General features: G+C 40.1%; 1 protein-coding gene across 15 annotated transcripts in view; it reads left to right on the forward strand.

Moving 5' to 3' along the window:
- The window catches only part of FHIT (fragile histidine triad diadenosine triphosphatase), a 1,472,927-nt gene that overhangs the window by 505,615 nt on the left and 948,523 nt on the right, over positions 1-18,789 (forward strand). The window contains exon 1 of one of the 15 annotated variants that reach the window (XM_070455779.1): positions 18,165-18,237. The exons of the other annotated variants lie outside the window; for them this stretch is intronic. The gene's annotated coding sequence lies outside the window, so the exon portion shown is untranslated. Of the gene's footprint in view, positions 1-18,164; positions 18,238-18,789 lie in introns of those variants that run through there. 15 annotated transcript variants of the gene reach the window in all.

Raw genomic sequence — 18,789 nt, forward strand, 5'->3', positions numbered from 1 at the left:
GCCATTTCCCTTCTCCAGGGGGTCTTCTTGACCCAGGGATCAGACCCACGTATCCTGCATTACAAGTAGATGCTTACTGCTGAGACACTGGGGAAGCCCGTATATATCTCCTCTTTTTTGGATTTCCTTCCCATTTAGGTCCCCATAGAGCACTCAGTCGAGTTCCCTGAGCTATACAGTAGGTTCTCATCAGTTATCTATTTCACCCATAGTACTGTATATATGTCAATCCCAGTCTCCCAGTATAACCCACCCCCCTGCCCTCTCCCCCTAGGTATCCATATTTGTTCTTTACACCTTTGTCTCTATTTCTGTTTTGTCAATAAGATCATCTATACCATTTTTCTAATTTCCAGTTATGTTAGTTAGTTGTATGTGTCATATATACCATTTTTCTAATTTCCACTTATATGTGTTCCACTTATATTTGTTTTTCTCTTTCTGACTTAGTTCTCTCTGTACAACAGTCTCCAGGTTCATCCACATCTCTAAAGATGAGCCAATTTTGTTCCTTTTTTCTGGATCAATAATATTCCTTTGTATATATATTAACACATCTTCTTTATCCATTCCTCCATTAATAGACATTTATGATGCTCACATGTCCTGACTATTTAAATAGTGGTGCAGGGAACTTTGGGTTGTGTGTCTTTTTGAACTATGGTTTTCTGTGGATATATGCTTAGGAATGGGATTGCTGGGTCATATGGTAGTTCCAGCTTTAGTTTTTTTCTGGAACCTCCATACTGTTCTCCATAGGAGCTGTATCAATTTAACCTTCCCACCAACAGTGGTCACAATTACCATAATTTAAAAATTGACAAACAATAAATGCTGGAGAGGGTGTGGAGAAAAGGAGACCCTCTTGCACTCTTGTACAGTCCATGGGGTTGTAAAGAGTAGTAATGTTGGGCATCTTTTCACGTGCCTCTTGGCCATCTGTATGTCTTCTTTGGAGAAATGTCTTCTTAAGTCTTTTGCCCATTTTTTGATTGGGTTGTTAATTATTATTATTTTTTTTATTTTGAGCTGTATGAGCTATTTATATATTTTTGAGATTATTTCTTTGTCAGTTGCTTCATTTGCAAATATTTTCTCCTATTCTGAGGGCTTTCTTTTCATCATGTTTATGGCTTCCACCTGGCCTTTTGAGTCTTACACCTTTGCGGGGCTCCTGTAGGTATATATGAAATTAAAATAGTTTTTTTTTCTCTGCTGTTAGTGTGTTTTATGTCAGTTTATTTCCTAGACCAGCGGCAGAACCAAGAATAGTAGAAGGGAATATTCTTTTCCCCTATTCAGACTCCACAACAAACAATGATCTGACCCTAAATATCAGTGGTACTGAGGTGGAAAAACTCAGTTTGGGATTTTATTCCCTTATTCATTCACTTCACAGATATATATTATCTGACTCCACCCTCTGATTGAAAGATGAGCAAATTGGTTTTTCCGGGATGACATGGCTAGGTGGTAGAGACCTAGGACTTAAACCAGTGTCTCAGGGAGAGTTCTTCACATGCATGACAGTGGCTTCTCTCAGCCTATTACTGATACAAATGCCATCTTTGAGGTCACGGCGAACAAGTCCTGCCAAGACTGATAGGACTCTGAGCCATTGCCTGGTGCCCTGGAGCTGATGGAAAGGGCAGTGATCTAAGACAGCTCGTTCAGGCTGCTGAAAGCCCCCAGGCTCGGGCTCCATGAGCTCTAGCTGATTGTGCAGAGGCAGGGACCTTTTCCCAGGCTTCCTGTGGACTCCACAGTCTGTCACCGGGCCGGTCTCTCTTCGCTGAACTGTAACACCGTCTCACCACCCGGTTTTCGCAGCGCCGCGGGAAGCCACATTACGGACTTTGTTGAAAGAATTATCATGTTCACACAGCTCTGTATTTGCAATAGGCTTAGGACTCTTCAGATTTAATGCGATCTGCTTTTCGGCACACGTTCCGTGCTCTCCCCGTCCCTCTCCTCTCTGCTCTGGGTCTGGCTCCTTGCTGCCCTCTGACTGTGGTCATCTCAGTGCGCAGAGAACTTGCAGCTGAGCGTAACAGGTGCCATCTAATTCTCCAGATGGTAGAATTGATAGATTTTAATAGGGGAGTACAGTTTAATGCAAATACTCCTTTAGTTGAGGCTCATAAACTGGACTACTCAATATTATGGTCCCAAATATTAGTTCAATGCTCATGACTTAACATAAATGACTCTCCTTTGGGGTTAGGTTAGGGGAAAATCAATAACAAGCAGCTGCAGATGCAGAGAGAAACTGTGTACTTACACTCCATCATGATGTACCCCTGCTCCTACTGGCACCACCACATACTTAGATTTTTTTTTTTCCAGCTCACATTTTTTTCCCTTTTGTCACATTTAGGGCTTCACGGTGATATGAAAAGCCACTGTGGTTCCTTCATCCATTAAATGGGAAACGCATATGAACAAATAGAAGAATTGCACTGTACAGTACAGCTGAAATACAATGTTATCGTCATCCCACCCTGAGCACTTCTCAGGATGGTTTATGTCCCAGCAGTTAATAGTTTGCTATTGTTGGTGTACCAGCACAATGCTATTAGCAGCATAGAATCTGCAAGCTTACTGTTTAGATTGTCTTCATGTAGGCTAGCCCAGATTTAGATATTTGTAAATGGAATTTGAACAGTGGCCTTTCTTCACAATATAAAATTCAGATAAGTGCAACTGGTCATGGCCCAACTCTTGTTTATTAATTAAGGCTTCATAATATGGCACCATTTTTGGAAGTTGTGGCTCATGCAAACAGGAATGCTAATTATGTTCTGCATTTTCTGTAATAATGGGGGAGCATTTTGGACAATGCAGTTGATCCAGACAATGCATCCAGATCGTAATGCAATTTATTAACAAGAAAACTCTGAATGTTTAATGGGAGAGCAATACAGCTGTGAAAGGGTGGCATAAATAATATTCCTGGCCAGGCTGAAGCAGTGGCAATATGTTGCTTGCTATTAACCTCAAGAGGTCTCCAAACAGCTTTTATGTGAGCCTGCTAGATATCTGTTGACCATTTCTTGATACAAAGGAGTCCAAGTGACCTGAGAAAATCTATTTGGTAATTTGGTTTGCCCACTCTTTAAACACTTGCTGAAGCTTTAAAAACAGTAGGTCTTTACATTTATATGGCTTTTTTTTCCTCAGCTTTTCCCAAGAGTGGTCATTTTTATAATTATCATCATGGATTTCTTGTACTGACCATGGTGAAAGTCAGAAAAGGCTACCATTTTTTTCATTAAATTTTTAAAATTGAGATAAAATTCCTGCACCATAGCATTAACTCTTTTAAAGTATACAGCTTGCTGTTTTTAGTATATTCACCAAGTTGTTTGCAGCCATCACCACTTTCTAATTCCAGAAAATTTTCATCACCCCAAAAAGTAACCCTGTACACATTGTTGGTCACCACCCATTCTCTGCTCCTTCTAGCTCCTAGAAACCACTAAACTATTCTCCCTCCATCCTTTTTTCACTTCTTGAGCAGATTTGTTATTGAAAGAAATGAGTTTTGAAGAGAAAACACATGAGGCAGAAAGGTGTGGAATGAAAAGTAAGTACAAACATAATTTATTGTGTTTTTTGTAGCCACAAAAAATTAGTGCAGAGAATACCCTGTATAAAGCAACACAGAAGAAGGTCAAAGATCTAGCTGTCACCTTAGGCAAGACTGAAGGTTTCAGTGTTCAGTGTTTGGAGTTTAGGCTTCAATTCTTATGTTTGGAAGAATCACCAGGTGTGTGGTACAGTCCATTCTTTTAACAGATTTGAACAGAATAATGGCCTCTTGGCTCAGGTAGAAGTAAATGAAGTGTTTGGTTTTACGTGTCATGTAGCTACTTAACTTCCTCCCCAGGACACAGTGTCAGGTGAGGAATATTTCTTGTCAAACCCATTTTTAATATGGGCTGCAGTGTCCTTCTCTATATTTCTCCATCACCTGTGTAGCACACTTCACCAAGTCTATTGCATTTCCTCCAACTTATCAGTATTAAAAAAAAACAACACCTTTTTATTTTGTATTGGAATATAGCTGATTAACAATGTTGTGATAGTTTCAGGTAGACAGCAAAGGGACTCAGCCACACAGATACATGTATCCATTCTCCCCTAAACTCCTTTCCTATCCAGGCTGCCATGTAACATTGAGCAGAGTTCCTTGTGCTATACAGTAGGTCCTTGTTGGTTATCCATTTAAAATATAGCAATGTGTACATGTTCATCCCAAACACCCTAAGTATCTCTTCCCCAGTTTATCGACATTTTTGATTGCAGCCTTTCAGTGGCACAAACCTACAGAAGAACAGATGTTGCCCTCCTTCACTGGTCTCCTGGTGGGGGGACTGGCGAAGCTCAGACCCCATGGGAAACTGCCTGTGCTACTGCATAGCTCTTTCTCTCTCTTTCTCTTTTTCTGGCGGGGCAGGAGGACATCAATTTTACTAATGGACACATGTATGTACAATTGTGTTATAGGACATGACACATCTGTGGGTAAGACAGGTTGCGCACAATCCAAGGAATAAACAAGAGCACCGTGAGAAGGGCCCTGGATCTGCCATCCACCTTCCTGCTGCCTCAGCCCTTCTCAAGGCTTCTCTCTATGGATTTGCCTCTTCTGGATGTTTCATATAAATGCCATCAGACAGTATGTGGTCTTCTGTGATGGACTTCTTTCACTTAGCATAATGTTTTCAAGGTTCATCCATGTTGTAGAATGTATCAGTACTTCATTTCTTTTATTACTGAATGATGTCCCATTTCATGGTTACACTACCTTTTGTCTACCTTTTCATAAGTAGATGGACATTTAGGTTGTTTTTACATTTTGGCTATTGTGAATAATGCTGCTATGAACATTTATATACAAATTTTTGTGTGCACTTATACATATTTTTTCCTCTGGAGTTGAATTGCTAGGTTATATGATGACTCTATGTTTAACTTCTAAGGAATTACCAGACTGTTTTCCAGCACCATTTTCCTTCCCATTAACAGTATATCAGGTTTCAAATTTCTCCACATCTTAGGAAACACTTGTTATTGTGTATCCTTTTGATTATAACCATACAAGCAGGTGTGAAGTAGTTTCTCATTGTAGAGTAGATTTGCATTTCCCTATTGACTGGAAATGGACTCTATGTGACCCCATAGACTGTAGCACGCCAGGCCTCCCTGTCCATCGCCAACTCCTGGAGTTTATTCAAACTCATGTCCATTGAGTTGGTAATGCCATCCAACAATTGCATCCTCCGTTGTCCCCTTCTCCTCCTGCCTTCAATCTTTCCCAGTATCAGGGTCTTGTAGACCTTTCAGACCTTAGAACTGAACATGGAACAACAGACTGGTTCCAAATAGGAAAAGGAGTACGTCAAGGCGGTATATTGTCACCATGCTTATTTAACTTATATGCAGAGTACATCATGAGAAATGCTGGGCTGAATGTAGCACAAGCTGGAATCAAGATTGCTGGGAGAAATATCAATAACCTCAGATATGCAGATGACACCACCCTTATGGCAGAAAGCGAAGAAGAACTAAATAGCCTCCTGATGAAAGTGAAACAAGAGAGTGAAAAAGTTGGTTTAAAGCTAAACGTTCAGAAAACAAAGATCATGGCATCTGGTCCCACCACTTCATGGCAAATGGACAAACAGTGGAAGCAGTGGCAGACCTTGTTTTTTTAGGCTCCAGAATCACTGCAGATGGTGACTGCAGCCATGAAATTAAAAGACACTCACTCCCTGGAAGGAAAGCTGTGACCAACCTAGACAGCACATTTAAAAAAAGAGACATTACTTTGCCAACCACGGTCCATCTAGTCAAGGCTATGTTTTTTCCAGTAGTCATGTATGGATGTGAGAGTTGGACTATAAAGAAGGCTGAGCGCTGAAGAATTGATGCTTTTCAACTGTGGTGTTGGAGAAGACTCTTGAGAGTCCTTTGGACTGCAAGGAGATCCAACCAGTCCATCCTAAAGGAAATCAGTCCTGAATGTTCATTGGAAGACTGATGTTGAAGCTGAAATTCCTAAATACTTCGGCCACCTGATGGGAAGAGCTGACTCATTTGAAAAGACCCTGATCCTGGGAAAGATTGAAGGCAGGAGGAGAAAGGGCCAACAGAGGATGAGATGGTTGGATGGCATCACTGACTCAATGGGCGTGAGTTTGAGTAAACTCTGGGAGTTGGTGATGGACAGGGAGGCCTGGCATGCTGCAGTCCATGGGGTCGCCAAGAGTTGGACATGATTGAGTGACTGAATTGAACTGAACTGAACTGATTAACTAATGTTGTTGAACATCTTTTTATGTGCTTATTGGTCATTTGTATATCTTCTCTGTGGACTACCATTTTTAAAATTTCTAATTTACAAATGAGAAAACAAAGGCACTGGGAGGAAATGAGAATTTACCAGGGTCACTGCATGAGGTAATAGTCCATCAGTATTGGAATGTAAGTTTTCAAATACAGTGATGCAAAAGCTTCAATACCTGATAATAAAATAAATTATAAACTGTTTGCATTTACTACTGATTCTTATTTGCAAGTCACAGAAACTCAGCTCTACCTGTGACTTAATGAAAGTAATGGGATTTTGTCTTACCTATCTGAAAAGTTAAGAGCTATTTCACCTTCAGGAATGCCTGGATTTAGCTGCTCAAAGATAGCATCAGAGATCTAGTTTTCTCATCTTTTAGTTCTGCTTCCATCAGACTGGTGCAGAGGTAAGGTCTCTTTTTGTGGGAGTTAGATGATCACCAGAAGCTCAAAGTGTACCTTAGCAGCTGAGCAACCTAGCAGGATTTTTATTTAAAGTTCTCTTTCTTAGTAGTTCCAGGCCAGATTTCAGGACTGAGTAGAATTGGACTGGCTTGAATTAATGAATGGGCCTTGTATTATTCATCCTTCAAATGGAAAACACTGATTGGTCACTTGTGCACTCTTGATGGCGGGGCATGAAGTTAGCTCCATCCACACCATCTGGCCAGAGAGTTGGAAAGAAGGGTTTCCCCGGAGGGAAGTCAGGATGCTGACTCTGGCATGACGAGGAATGCATGCTGTGCCAAGCAGAACTTGTAGACATCTACTGTGCTTCTCAGTCGTTTACTTGCACCTTAATTTATCTTTTACTGGTGTGTTATTGTCTCTGGTTTTGCCTTAAAAGGCACAGAGCCTCTGAAAAGTAACTTTTGGTCTCTTAGTAGGTTTAATCAACCCATCCACATTTATTTTTTCTGGTATTAAGGGATCATTTGTCTCAATAAATACTTATAAATTTGCTTATATTAAAGATAATTGACTTTTCATGATAATTCTTTTTTTTTTTTTTTCATTGCCACAAGGCATAGTTCCTCAACCAGGGACTGAAATGAGCCCTCTGCCATGGAAGCACAGAATCTTAACCACTGAGCAGTCAGGGAAGTCCCTCATCCTAATTCTTTTCTTTTTTTTTTTTAAAGAAATGACTACCCTTAGGTTTTTTTTAAAAAAAAATATTTATTTATTTAGTCACTTTATTTGGCTTCACCAGGTCTTTGCCAGGGAAGTCTTCTTATCTTAAATCTTGATGGTGGTCATTTTGTGTCTAAGTTGTTTAATGTGGTTTTGGTTCAATGTTTGAGGAACAAAATATCATTGAATATAAATATAAATAAATATAGCTATTTATTTATTTATACTAGCAATCCCTGTGAAGTTATTTACCTTGCATATATTTCAGTATGTTTTATAAGGCATAACAAAAGCAGCTTCATCACAGAGTAAATCTTTTATACAGGATTAAAGCTTAACCGTTGTGATAAATCTGGCATAGCTATTAAAGTAGAATTTTTTTTTCTGCTTTAGTTCTTTCTTAACTCTTCAACTTTAGATACCTAACTTTCCCCATTCTAAATCATCCAGCTTCTAAAATATAGAGAAGTGGAGAGGCAGCAGATGTTACATACTATGTTTTCTTTTTTGACCTGTAAAGTTGATATGTATCTGATCCATTTGATAGTGTTTCCCACTCTCATACCAACTCTATTTTTAGACAAGATCCATCTAGTTCTTAGTTGCTTAGTCCTATCTGACTCTGCGATGCCGTGGACTGTAGCCCACCAGGCTCCTCTGTCCATGGGGATTCTCCAGCAAGAATACTGGAGTGGGTTGCCATGCCCTCCTCTAGGGGATCTTCCTGACCAGTTTATGGATGCAGGAAATGAGGCATAAGAAAGTTTCATAGCATTCCTCTTAGGTGGAAACCCAGGATTTGAACCTTCATAGTTTGACTTCCAGAGAAGGCAATGGCAACCCACTCCAGTACTCTTTCCTGGGAAATCCCATGGATGGAGGAGCCTGGTAGGCTACAGTCTATGCGGTTGCGAAGAGTCGGACAGGACTGAGCGACTTCACTTTCACTTTTCACTTTCATGCACTGGAGAAGGAAATGGCAACCCTCTCCAGTATTCTTACCTGGAGAATGCCGGGGACGGGAGCCTGGTGGGCTGCTGTCTATGGGGTCGCACAGAGTCGGACACAACTGATGTGACTTAGCAGCAGCGGCAGCGTTTGACTTCAGAGCCCATGCTATTAACCACTTGTTTCATAGACTCCAGTAAGAATGAGAATAATTGTTTGTTGTTAAAGAGTCATGATGCTTTTCATTTTCCTTCATGTTGAGTTCACATTGTATGACACTATCAAGAGGAGCCTCCCAGGTCCCTCTACCAGGGCTGGATCATGCCCAAAGAAAACTTAGTATCTTAGTTTTCCTTATTGCTGCTGCTTAGTCACTCAGTCATGCCTGACTCTTCCTGACCCCAAGGCTACAGTCGAAGGACTGTAGCCCGCCAGACTCCTCTCTCTGTGGGGATTCTCCAGACAAGAATACTGGAGTGGGTTGCCACTTCCTTCTCCAGGGGATCTTCCCAACCCAGGGATCAAACCCAGGTCTCCCTCATTGGAGGTGGATTCTTGCCTGTCTGAACCACCAGAGAAGCCCGATCCATCTCAAATGCTATTAAAAATGTTTCTAAAGTTGGATTTAGACTCAGTAGAAAAGAATGCTGTGATCAATTAATGATATCTGTCACAAGTCCAGGACATGAAAGAGATGACACTTGTATCATCTGTTTTCCCTCCATGCTTACATCTTCAAACTAACTTCCAACCCTGAACATTTGCAGGACTGGGACAGTTGCCTTGATGATTCAGATCAACAGATGTCTTCTCTCATTGCCCAGATAAACTGTTTTGCCTTACCTGTACAGCTTAGCATTTGAATCCTCAAGATTGCCTTAACTATGGAGAGTTAACTTAGACATACTATTTTTTTTTTTTACGAATCCCACTGAATTTGTTTATTTATTTATTTATTTTCATTTATTTTTATTAGTTGGAGGCTAATTACTTTACAATATTATAGTGGTTTTTGTCATACATTGACTTGAATTAGCCATGGATTTACATGTATTCCCCATCCCGATTCCCCCTCCCACCTCCCTCTCTACCCGCTCCCTCTGGGTCTTCCCAGTGCACCAGGCCCAAGCACTTGTCTCATGCATCCAACCTGGGCTGGTGATCTGTTTCACTGTAGATAACATACATGTTTTGATGCTGTTCTCTTGAAACATTCCACCCTTGCCTTCTCCCACAGAGTCCAAAAGTCTGTTCTGTACATCTGTGTCTCTTTTTCTGTTTTGCGTATAGGGTTATCATTACCATCTTTCTAAATTCCATATATATGTGTTAGTATACTGTAATGGTCTTTATCTTTCTGGCTTACTTCACTCTGTATAATGGGCTCCAGTTTCATACATCTCATCAGAACTGATTCAAATGAATTCTTTTTAATGGCCGAGTAATATTCCATGGTGTATGTGTACCACAGCTTCCTCATCCATTCGTCTGCTGATGGGCATCTGGGTTGCTTCCATGTCCTGGCTATTATAAACAGTGCTGCGATGAACATTGGGGTGCATGTGTCTCTTTCAGATCTAGTTTCCTCGGTGTGTATGCCCAGAAGTGGGATTGCTGGGTCATATGGCAGTTCTATTTCCAGTTTTTTAAGAAATCTCCACACTGTTTTCCATAGTGGCTGTACTAGTTTGCATTCCCACCAACACTGTAAGAGGGTTCCCTTTTCTCCACACCCTTTCCAGCATTTATTGCTTGTAGACTTTTGGATAGCAGCCATCCTGACTGGCGTGTAATGGTACCTCATTTTGGTTTTGATTTGCATTTCTCTGATAATGAGTGATGTTGAGCATCTTTTCATGTGTTTGTTAGCCATCTGTATGTCTTCTTTGAAGAAATATCTGTTTAGTTCTTTGGCCCATTTTTTGACTGGGTCGTTTATTTTTCTGGAGTTGAGCTGGAGGGGCTGCTTGTATATTTTTGAGATTAATCCTTTGTCTGTTGCTTCGTTTGCTATTATTTTCTCCCATTCTGAGGGCTGTCTTTTCACCTTGCTTGTAGTTTCCTTTGTTGTGCAAAAGCTTTTAAGTTTCATTAGGTCCCATTTGTTTATTTTTGCTTTTGTTTCTAATATTCTGGGATGTGGGTCATAGAGGATCCTGCTGTGATTTATGTCGGAGAGTGTTTTGCCTATGTTCTCCTCTAGGAGTTTTATAGTTTCTGGTCTTACATTTAGATCTTTAATCCATTTTGAGTTTATTTTTGTATATGGTGTTAGAAAGTGTTCTAGTTTCATTCTTTTACAAGTGGTTGACCAGTTTTCCCAGCACCACTTGTTAAAGAGGTTTAGACATACTATTTTGATTCAAAAGTGCATTAGGTCTGAGAATGTAAAAAGCCCAGCAAGAGTAGGCACATAGACTGTTTATTCACCTAGAGTATGCATGTAATGTCTGAGGGGTGTATGATACTGTGCTTAGTCCTTAGGGATTGTGAAGGTGGTAGGAGACAGGATCCTCAGTGTTAGAGACTTGTAGTCTAGGTATAATTAGAGAAGGAGTTAGAAGGCTTACAAATGGATCGCAAAGTGTATGTATAAAAAAGGCTGACGGAATCAACAGCTTGATCATGAGGAAGGAAGAGTAGAATGATTCGGGGGAATTGCGTAGAGGAAGTATCCTTTTTTTTCTTTCTTTTTGCTTTGCTGGGTCTTCCTTGCTGCTCGAGGGCTTTCTCTAGCTGTGGCCAGAAGTGCCCACTCTGTTGCGGTGTGCAGGCTTCTCACTGTGGTGGCTTCTCTTGTGTGGAACACAGGCTCTAGAGTGAGGGCCCGGCAGTTGTGGCACACGAGCTGTGTGGCACACATGCCCTGTGGCTTGTGGAATCTTCCCATCGCAGGGACTGAAACTGTGTCTCCTGCATTGGCGGGTGGATTCTTAAGTACTAGACCACCAGGGAAGTCGTGGAAGTATTTTCTGGAGTAAAATCTTAAAGGAAGTAAATCAACCCTGAATATTCATTGGAAGAACTGATGGTGAAGCTGAAGTTCCAATTCTTTGGCCACCTGATGCAAAGAGCTGACTCTTTGGAAAAGACCCTGATGCTGGGAAAGATTGAAGTCAGGAGGAGAAGGGGACAGCAGAGGATGAGATGGTTGGATGGCATCACCAACTTGATGGATGTGAGTTTGAGCAAACTCTGGGAGATGGTGAAGCATAGGGAAGTCTGGCGTGCTGCAGTCCATGTATTACAAACAGTTAGACACGACTGAGCGACTGAACTAAACTGGGCATAGATTGGTGGAAAGGATGGGTGGTTGGAGTAGGGGTTAGTAGTGAGAAATGTTAAAATCTACTGGCTGAAGGATGGTATAACTCAGAGGTCTCAGTATCTCAGCTCACTGGCAAAAAGCAAACAGAAAACCAGATGTCTACTCCATTAGAATATAGGAATAGAATATATTGGAAATATGGAAGGTTTTATGCAACATTAGAAAACTGGAGAAAAATCAGGAGCTTTCACAGAAAGTGCAGGTTTTCTTACTTTACATTAAAAAACTGGAAGATCTTACAACATTGAGCCTAAACTCCTAGTCAGCAAAAAATGGCTGGAAGTGAGCAGAAACTGCCAATCCAGACAGATAATTTGCCACAGTCTTCACCTCTCCGTGATGTCTAAGCTTGAGGTCAAAGATAACTGCCATCTAGTCTCTGCTTGTGCTATTGAGATCATTTCTTTGTTATTTTGTCTCTAGCGAAGTTTAGAAAATGAAAAAGAAATTCTGGAAATCTTTGTGACAAAAAATGAGGGGCAGGGACATAGTGTTTAGTATGCAACCAAGTATATTGGTGTCTATTTTTCTTATAACTAGATTGCCTTTACTCATTTATTTCCATTATTTTGTAGTGCAATAGGCATGTGGGTTTCCATTCTTCATGAAATTAGCAAAAAGTAGAGTTTAGTTAGAAGAGAATAAGGAATTCCCATCTTAAACTGGAAGAGAAACCATTGGTTTATGATATTTTATCTCTGCAAAGACTTGAGGGTTAAGCTTAAATGGCAAACAGAACAATTTCATTTTGACCTGTCTGAAAGGGTGTGTATGGAGGGTCAGAAGTATCGTTAATAGAAATGTTAATGAGTATTTAAAGAAATGAGTTAATATGGATTTGCCAAAAATGAAGTGACCAGAGTAACCGTCCTTTTTTGACCGTGTTACTAGAGTGGAAGATAAAGTCAAGTTTGAGAAATAGTGTATTTCAGTAATGTATATGTATCTCAAGGTATTTCTGTGGTCAAGACTGAGAAATACGACATGGTTGATAGCACAGCCATGAATTTTGAGCTGGAAGGAGAATTTTTAAGTTATCTACAGAATTGAAAATATTTGCCACAATTTTGTTTTCTGTTAGGGAAAGCAAAATTAAGTTTTCCCTGACTATTTGGTTATAGACAACAGTGTGCTCCTTTTTAATACTGTTTCAATAATCAACTGATTTGATTCAGGTTTCAATTTATAAAATATATTTGCAGGATAATTTAGTCACAGGATAAATGCTCCTTGATCTCCTAGATAAGCTTTATTTTGTGGAGTCTCATAGTAAGTTATCTTTGCTTTCCCATAATGGGGCTCCTGCCTCATTCACACTTTATATTGATACAGTTCTCTGACCGTACAAACTATACGACAACATTGCAGTAGAGTCACTATCTGCCTCTTTTGCTGTTAGCTGGATTAGTCTTATCATAATTATGTATTTGACATAGCTGCCCTGGCTTCTCTATCTCTTTCTTTTTTATCTCAGTTAAGTATATATAAAAATGTATTAGCAGCTTGATACACTGGATTCTCTGGAGGGCTGAGCCTTATATTAAATTGTAGTTTGCTAAATATGGGGAGAGAGCAGAGAGACCTGGAACATTTCTGATGCTGAAGTTTTATTATATTGTGAGCTTTCCTTCAGCACTTTAAGGATCCATTTTTCTCAATGTGTATAGAAGTGGAAAAACTGAAAGGTAAATTGTTTTCTGCATTCTCTATAATGGTTTTTATTTAAGAATGGTAAGGCAATACTTGCTTAGCCCAGACCGGCTCTGCAACAGATAGTGCTGAAAATCCCAGGGGAGATGCAGAGATGTTGCTGTGCTGGAAGAAAATAAACTTCAAAATGTTATTTCGTATATAAAGTTATTATAAGTATATTGAAGATGGTTTGCCTAGTGTAAAGAAGGCTCAACTTGGAGTTGGTCTTGCCAGGCTTAACCCTTATATATCTAGTCACTTCTATTCTGAAACAATGTCAAGACACTATTAAGGGGGCAAGATGTGCAGGGTTCAAGGTCTCACTCCATTTGCTATGCAGGTCAACCTTCCAGCATCTCCTTTGTTTCCTTTACAAAATGAGAATAATAGTAGTACTGATCTCATACACTTTAGATGAAATAAATTGCCATCTTTTAGGTGCTTGGATAGAGTGCTGTGTAATATAAGACTCAGTAAATGTCAGCTATTATCATCATGTTTTTTATTAAGGACTCAGCTGGTATAGGGAAAGAGAATCAGACTTCAAATGAGGAAAGTAGGATTTTTTTGCTGTAAAGCTGTTTGAACTTGGAATAGTCGACTCACTTCTTTGTCCACATTTTCTCTACTGAAAACTAACGGGAATCTCCCTACCAGGTATCCAAGTCTGGGAACAAAGTAAGTTACTGAAAGCAAAGTTTCAGACATCTGGGAAAATGTTCCCAAGTTCAAATTCAGTCTTTTCAAAGATATTTTTACTTGCATTTTGCCCTAGGGACAAGCAGAGACAGGGTTTCAAGTTTTGAAAATTGATGCTGCTTATCCCGTATCATTAGTAAAATAAATTCCTATTCTCAGATTGGAAATAATTGACTTCATATCTGGATTTCTAATCCAGTTCTAATTGACTCACTTCATCCATCATCTAGTCACTAATGCAATTTTTGGAGTGTTGACAAAATGTCTTCAGCCATCAGATCAATCTTGAGTGATATCTTGAGTGATACAACTTCTAGCTCTTTGTTGTATTAGAAAGGGAGATCAACCCTTTACTGTCAGCCCCCCGACCAGAATTGGAAATGTCATTGTTTGGTGCTAGATTTTGGCTTTTTTATTTTTTATAATGGCCTTGATTTTGGGGTTTTAGATCCATTCTTTACATGGGCTTCTCAATTGCTGACTCTAAAGGAATGTGTGAGGACAGAAATGGCCAGCCTTCATTCTTCCATTGCTGAATTCCTCATAGCTGAGAGTTATTCCTGACCGTATCATCTATGAGTCCTTCCTATTTACCACTGCTGTTTATAGCCTCATTTCCTTCCTTTGCTTTTCGTAATATCTTTAGAAGTGGAAGCTAATGTAAATTTTGGTGCTCTCCAGCTCCTAACTCTTGTGTCTAACGCCATCAGATTGAATTAATTTGAACTATTAAGCATGAAGTACATATTACCATGGAGCTTATTCCAGATGTATTATTGTTAGTTTAATTGTTATGGCTAATCATTGATTCTGGTTTTCCTGGGTGCTTGAACTAATAACAATAATAATAGTCTTTTTATAGTGCCTTTCATATGAGAATCATGAAAAGCCTGCATCCTGGAACCACTTATTGTAAAATTGTCATTATCCATGTATTCTCGTTTGGCTGAAGTTTGAGGAGGAATATGCCAGTGTATGATTTAAAAAGCCAAGAGAAATTTATATTCATGAATCATGCTTTTTTTTTTCTTTGCAATTTACCAGCATGGAAAAGAAGGAAGAGAGGGAATTTAGCCCACTGAGATATTATTTCCAGAGAGCAATCCTGTACCTTTTATAATAATTCTGTAGCCTTTATGTTGGCTTAGTATAAGCTCTGCCTTCGTAGGTTTCAATTTTAAATGGTGCTTAGATTTTTGGAGACATGCATTCTGCTTTGTCTGGTAGAGTAAGGCATTTTGGTTCACTGTGTGTGTGTGTGTGTGTGTGTGTGTTTAAAGCCTTAAAAGACATAAAATTTCTTTGGATACCCCTCAATGCTTTCATCACATTTTGGAAAGTCCAAAATGAGTGAGAACAATAGCATAATATATCTGAACTTAAATTTATATTTGCACACACACAGAAGGTTGGTCATTAGAAACAGGAGGCTTATGAAAGTACAGTTTGGTTTCCTGATGCTTCAAATGTCTCAATAGTTAAGGAGACAGAATAGTGGTTCCCAGCCTACCTATTTCTTATAAGCTGGATAAACACTTAGGAGGTTTAACTTTTTTAGCAGTTGAAATTAATTACTCCTATAAAGCAATATCTTTATTGAAACAATTATGACAGGTTTTTAATGGAATCATGATGAGTTTTGTTAAATCAACACATAACCCTAAGGACCAGAATCATCTTTATGTGTCACCCCATCACCTCCCAACAGTAATTTCAGGCAACTTGGATTTCCTAAGAAAGTTTTCAGTTTGGCTTTGGTGATACATGGGGAATGTCCACCATCTGGCTGCTGTCAAGGAGCTCAAGGGAAATGAATTGCTGGACGTCCTGTTACATGGATTCTCACTGCTGTTCCTTTCCATGGGAGAAGTGAGGTCTTGGACTCAAGCCATGAAAAATGAGGACTCTTCTTGCCACCCAGCATGCATTCCTCCAGAAAGCTGGGATGTCACAATATGAAAAAGGGTAAGATGGTTTTTCTCCACCATGGCAGCACTGTGGAATACCCACCAGAAGCTCTAAAACCCTCCAGTGCCTGAGTCCCACCCCCAGATATTTTAATCTAATTGGTCAGAGACAGAGCCTGGCCACTGAGAGGTTTAAAAGTTTCCCAGGTGATTCTAGTTGTTGGGCACAGCAAATGTGACTCTAGTTTTCAGCAAGGCTCCTATTCAGAATACATAGCAACTGGTCCAGCACGGTGCTCTTGCTGCTTACCAGGCACTGTGCTAAGTGTTTTCCAGGTATCAATCCATCTGATCATCACAGTACCCACATGATCCATTCATCAATTCATACATTTATTGTTTTTTTAATATTTATTTGGCTGTGCCAGATCTTAGTTGTGGCATGTAGTATTTAGTTCTTTGACCAGGGATCAAACATGGGCCCCATGCTTTGGGAGCTCAGAATCTTAGCCACTGGACCACCAGGGAAGACCCAATTCATACATTTACTTATTCAAGACATACTTAGAGGGTGCAGGCAGTGGACCAGGCAGTGTGTTGGTTGTTGGAGTGGAGAGTCAGGGAATACTTTCAGTCTTAATGACATTTGAGCTGACATTTAAAGACTGAGAAGTTTACCAGGTAAAGATGGGAGGGAGGGCACTGCAGAGAGGGAGGATAGCTTTTGCAGATGTACTGTGCTAGGAAGGAGGATGTCACTCCTTCCAGTGACAAGAAAACGGTACTTCTGGAGCAGAGGGAGCCAGGAGGAACATGAGACAAGATGAGATGTCAAGGTTGGCAGGTCTGGTAAAGGCTTCTGGCCTATATGTTGAAACCACGTGGAAGCTCTGATCTCATTTGTATTTTCCTAGAAGATCTCTCCGTTTGCAATAGGGAAACAAATAAGAGAGAACCAAGAGAGGATGCATTGTGATGAGGTAAAGGGACATTGCTGTAGAAGGGGACAGAAATGAGAATGACTTGGCCTAAGAAAATGCAGGGAAAGAGATGTGGGATACTTGGTTTTTAGATGATAAAATCCTTTGGATTCAAAGGGGAGGAAAATGACAGCAGTCTCCAACTTTACAATTATTTGCTATCCTTACCCCCAGTTTTCAGATAAGCTGATGAGAGTTAGGGTTTTATTGTTACTGTTTAGTTGCTCAGTTATGTCTGACTCTTTTTGACCCCATGAACTGTAGCCCACCAGGCTCCTCTGTCAGTGGGATTTCCCAGGCAAGAATACTGGAGTGGGTTGCCATTTCCTACTCCAGGGGATTCTTCCCCACCCAGGGATCAAACCTGAGTCTCCTGTGTTGCAAGCGTTTTCTTTACCACAGAGCCACTGGGGGAGCCGAGAATTAGGGTAGTGCCTCTCAAACTTTAGTGTGTATAGGGATCACCTGATGATATTCTTAAAATGCAGATTCTGACTCAGAAGTTCTGCAGTGAGGCCTGTGATTCTGCCTCATAAGCGCCAAATGATGCTGATGCTGCCAGTCCATGGACCACACTTTGAGAATCAAGGGTTTAGAGAAGTGAGCTAATCTGAAGATGTGATGGAATGGAGCCTTCACTTTTATCCATGTTTGCCCATTGCCAAAGCCCATGATCTTAATTAATCATAAACGCTATGGCTCCCAAAAGGTGGAGTTGTTGGTATAAAGAAATCAGTTGGAAACAACCTGGGGAAGTTGTACAACAGGCTAAGAAATTTGGATTTTATCTGCAGGCAGTTGGCAGTCATTGAAAATGTTTAAGCAGAGAAGGGTCCAATCAGAAAGCTTATATTATGGTTTCTGGATGTATTTCCTATGAGTATTTTGTTTGTTCTTTTCAGCATAGATCTCTTAGGTCAAATTGAAGTGCAATTAAAGAAAAAAAAATAGGGCTCTGAACTTTGTAAGTAATAGGGACGGTTTATTAGATCATCTACTCCGTAATGAGGGCAATAATTGGCTCTTATTTAGTGTTTCCTGCCCAATCATCCCAAGGCACTTTACTAATAAGCATCATCTTTCTTTCAGAGCTGAAGCCGCCGTTGGAGGGAGGCTCAGGGACTTGTACTGGGGCTGGCTGCTGGCCTTGTGTTCATCATTTCTGTGGCATCTAGATTCTTCTCCCACAGTTCAGGTATATGCCTGAACATTTGTTGTAACTTCTTGACATCAGTATCAGTATTTTCTCCTGTGTCCCAGGGACTGCTAGCCCAATAAGAAACTAAATGATATGTAAAAAGTGTCAAAATATAGAAAATGCTGTGTGCTTTGTCTGCTACTTGGAAAGGTATAAGGCCCCGAAGGGCTCTGAGAAGTCCCAGAGTAAAACAATTTGTTTAACTCTGTATCATTCAGTGGTTTTCTAAACTAATTTGACCTTAGAATTGCTACAGCTCTTTTCTCCCTTTCAATTCTAGACATTCCATTCAACAGTTGTTCTGTCTGATGGAGATAATGAAACGCTGTTCTGTCCGCAAAGATAATCACAGTCTTTGAATTCATCAATATCAGTTGCTGGGCCTCTGTTCTTTTCTTTAGTGACTGACAGACTTGGAGTTTTGGCATATAGGGCCACAGCATAGCATAATTTTTATTTTGCTTTATGTAAGCCAGGTGCTCTTAGAGCTGTCAAAACTACATGTCCCTTCTTCAATGTGGTACATGTATATGATGGAATATTACTCAG

This window comes from Odocoileus virginianus, chromosome 26 (genome assembly GCF_023699985.2).
Source record: "Odocoileus virginianus isolate 20LAN1187 ecotype Illinois chromosome 26, Ovbor_1.2, whole genome shotgun sequence".
Classification (NCBI taxonomy): Eukaryota; Metazoa; Chordata; class Mammalia; order Artiodactyla; family Cervidae; genus Odocoileus; species Odocoileus virginianus.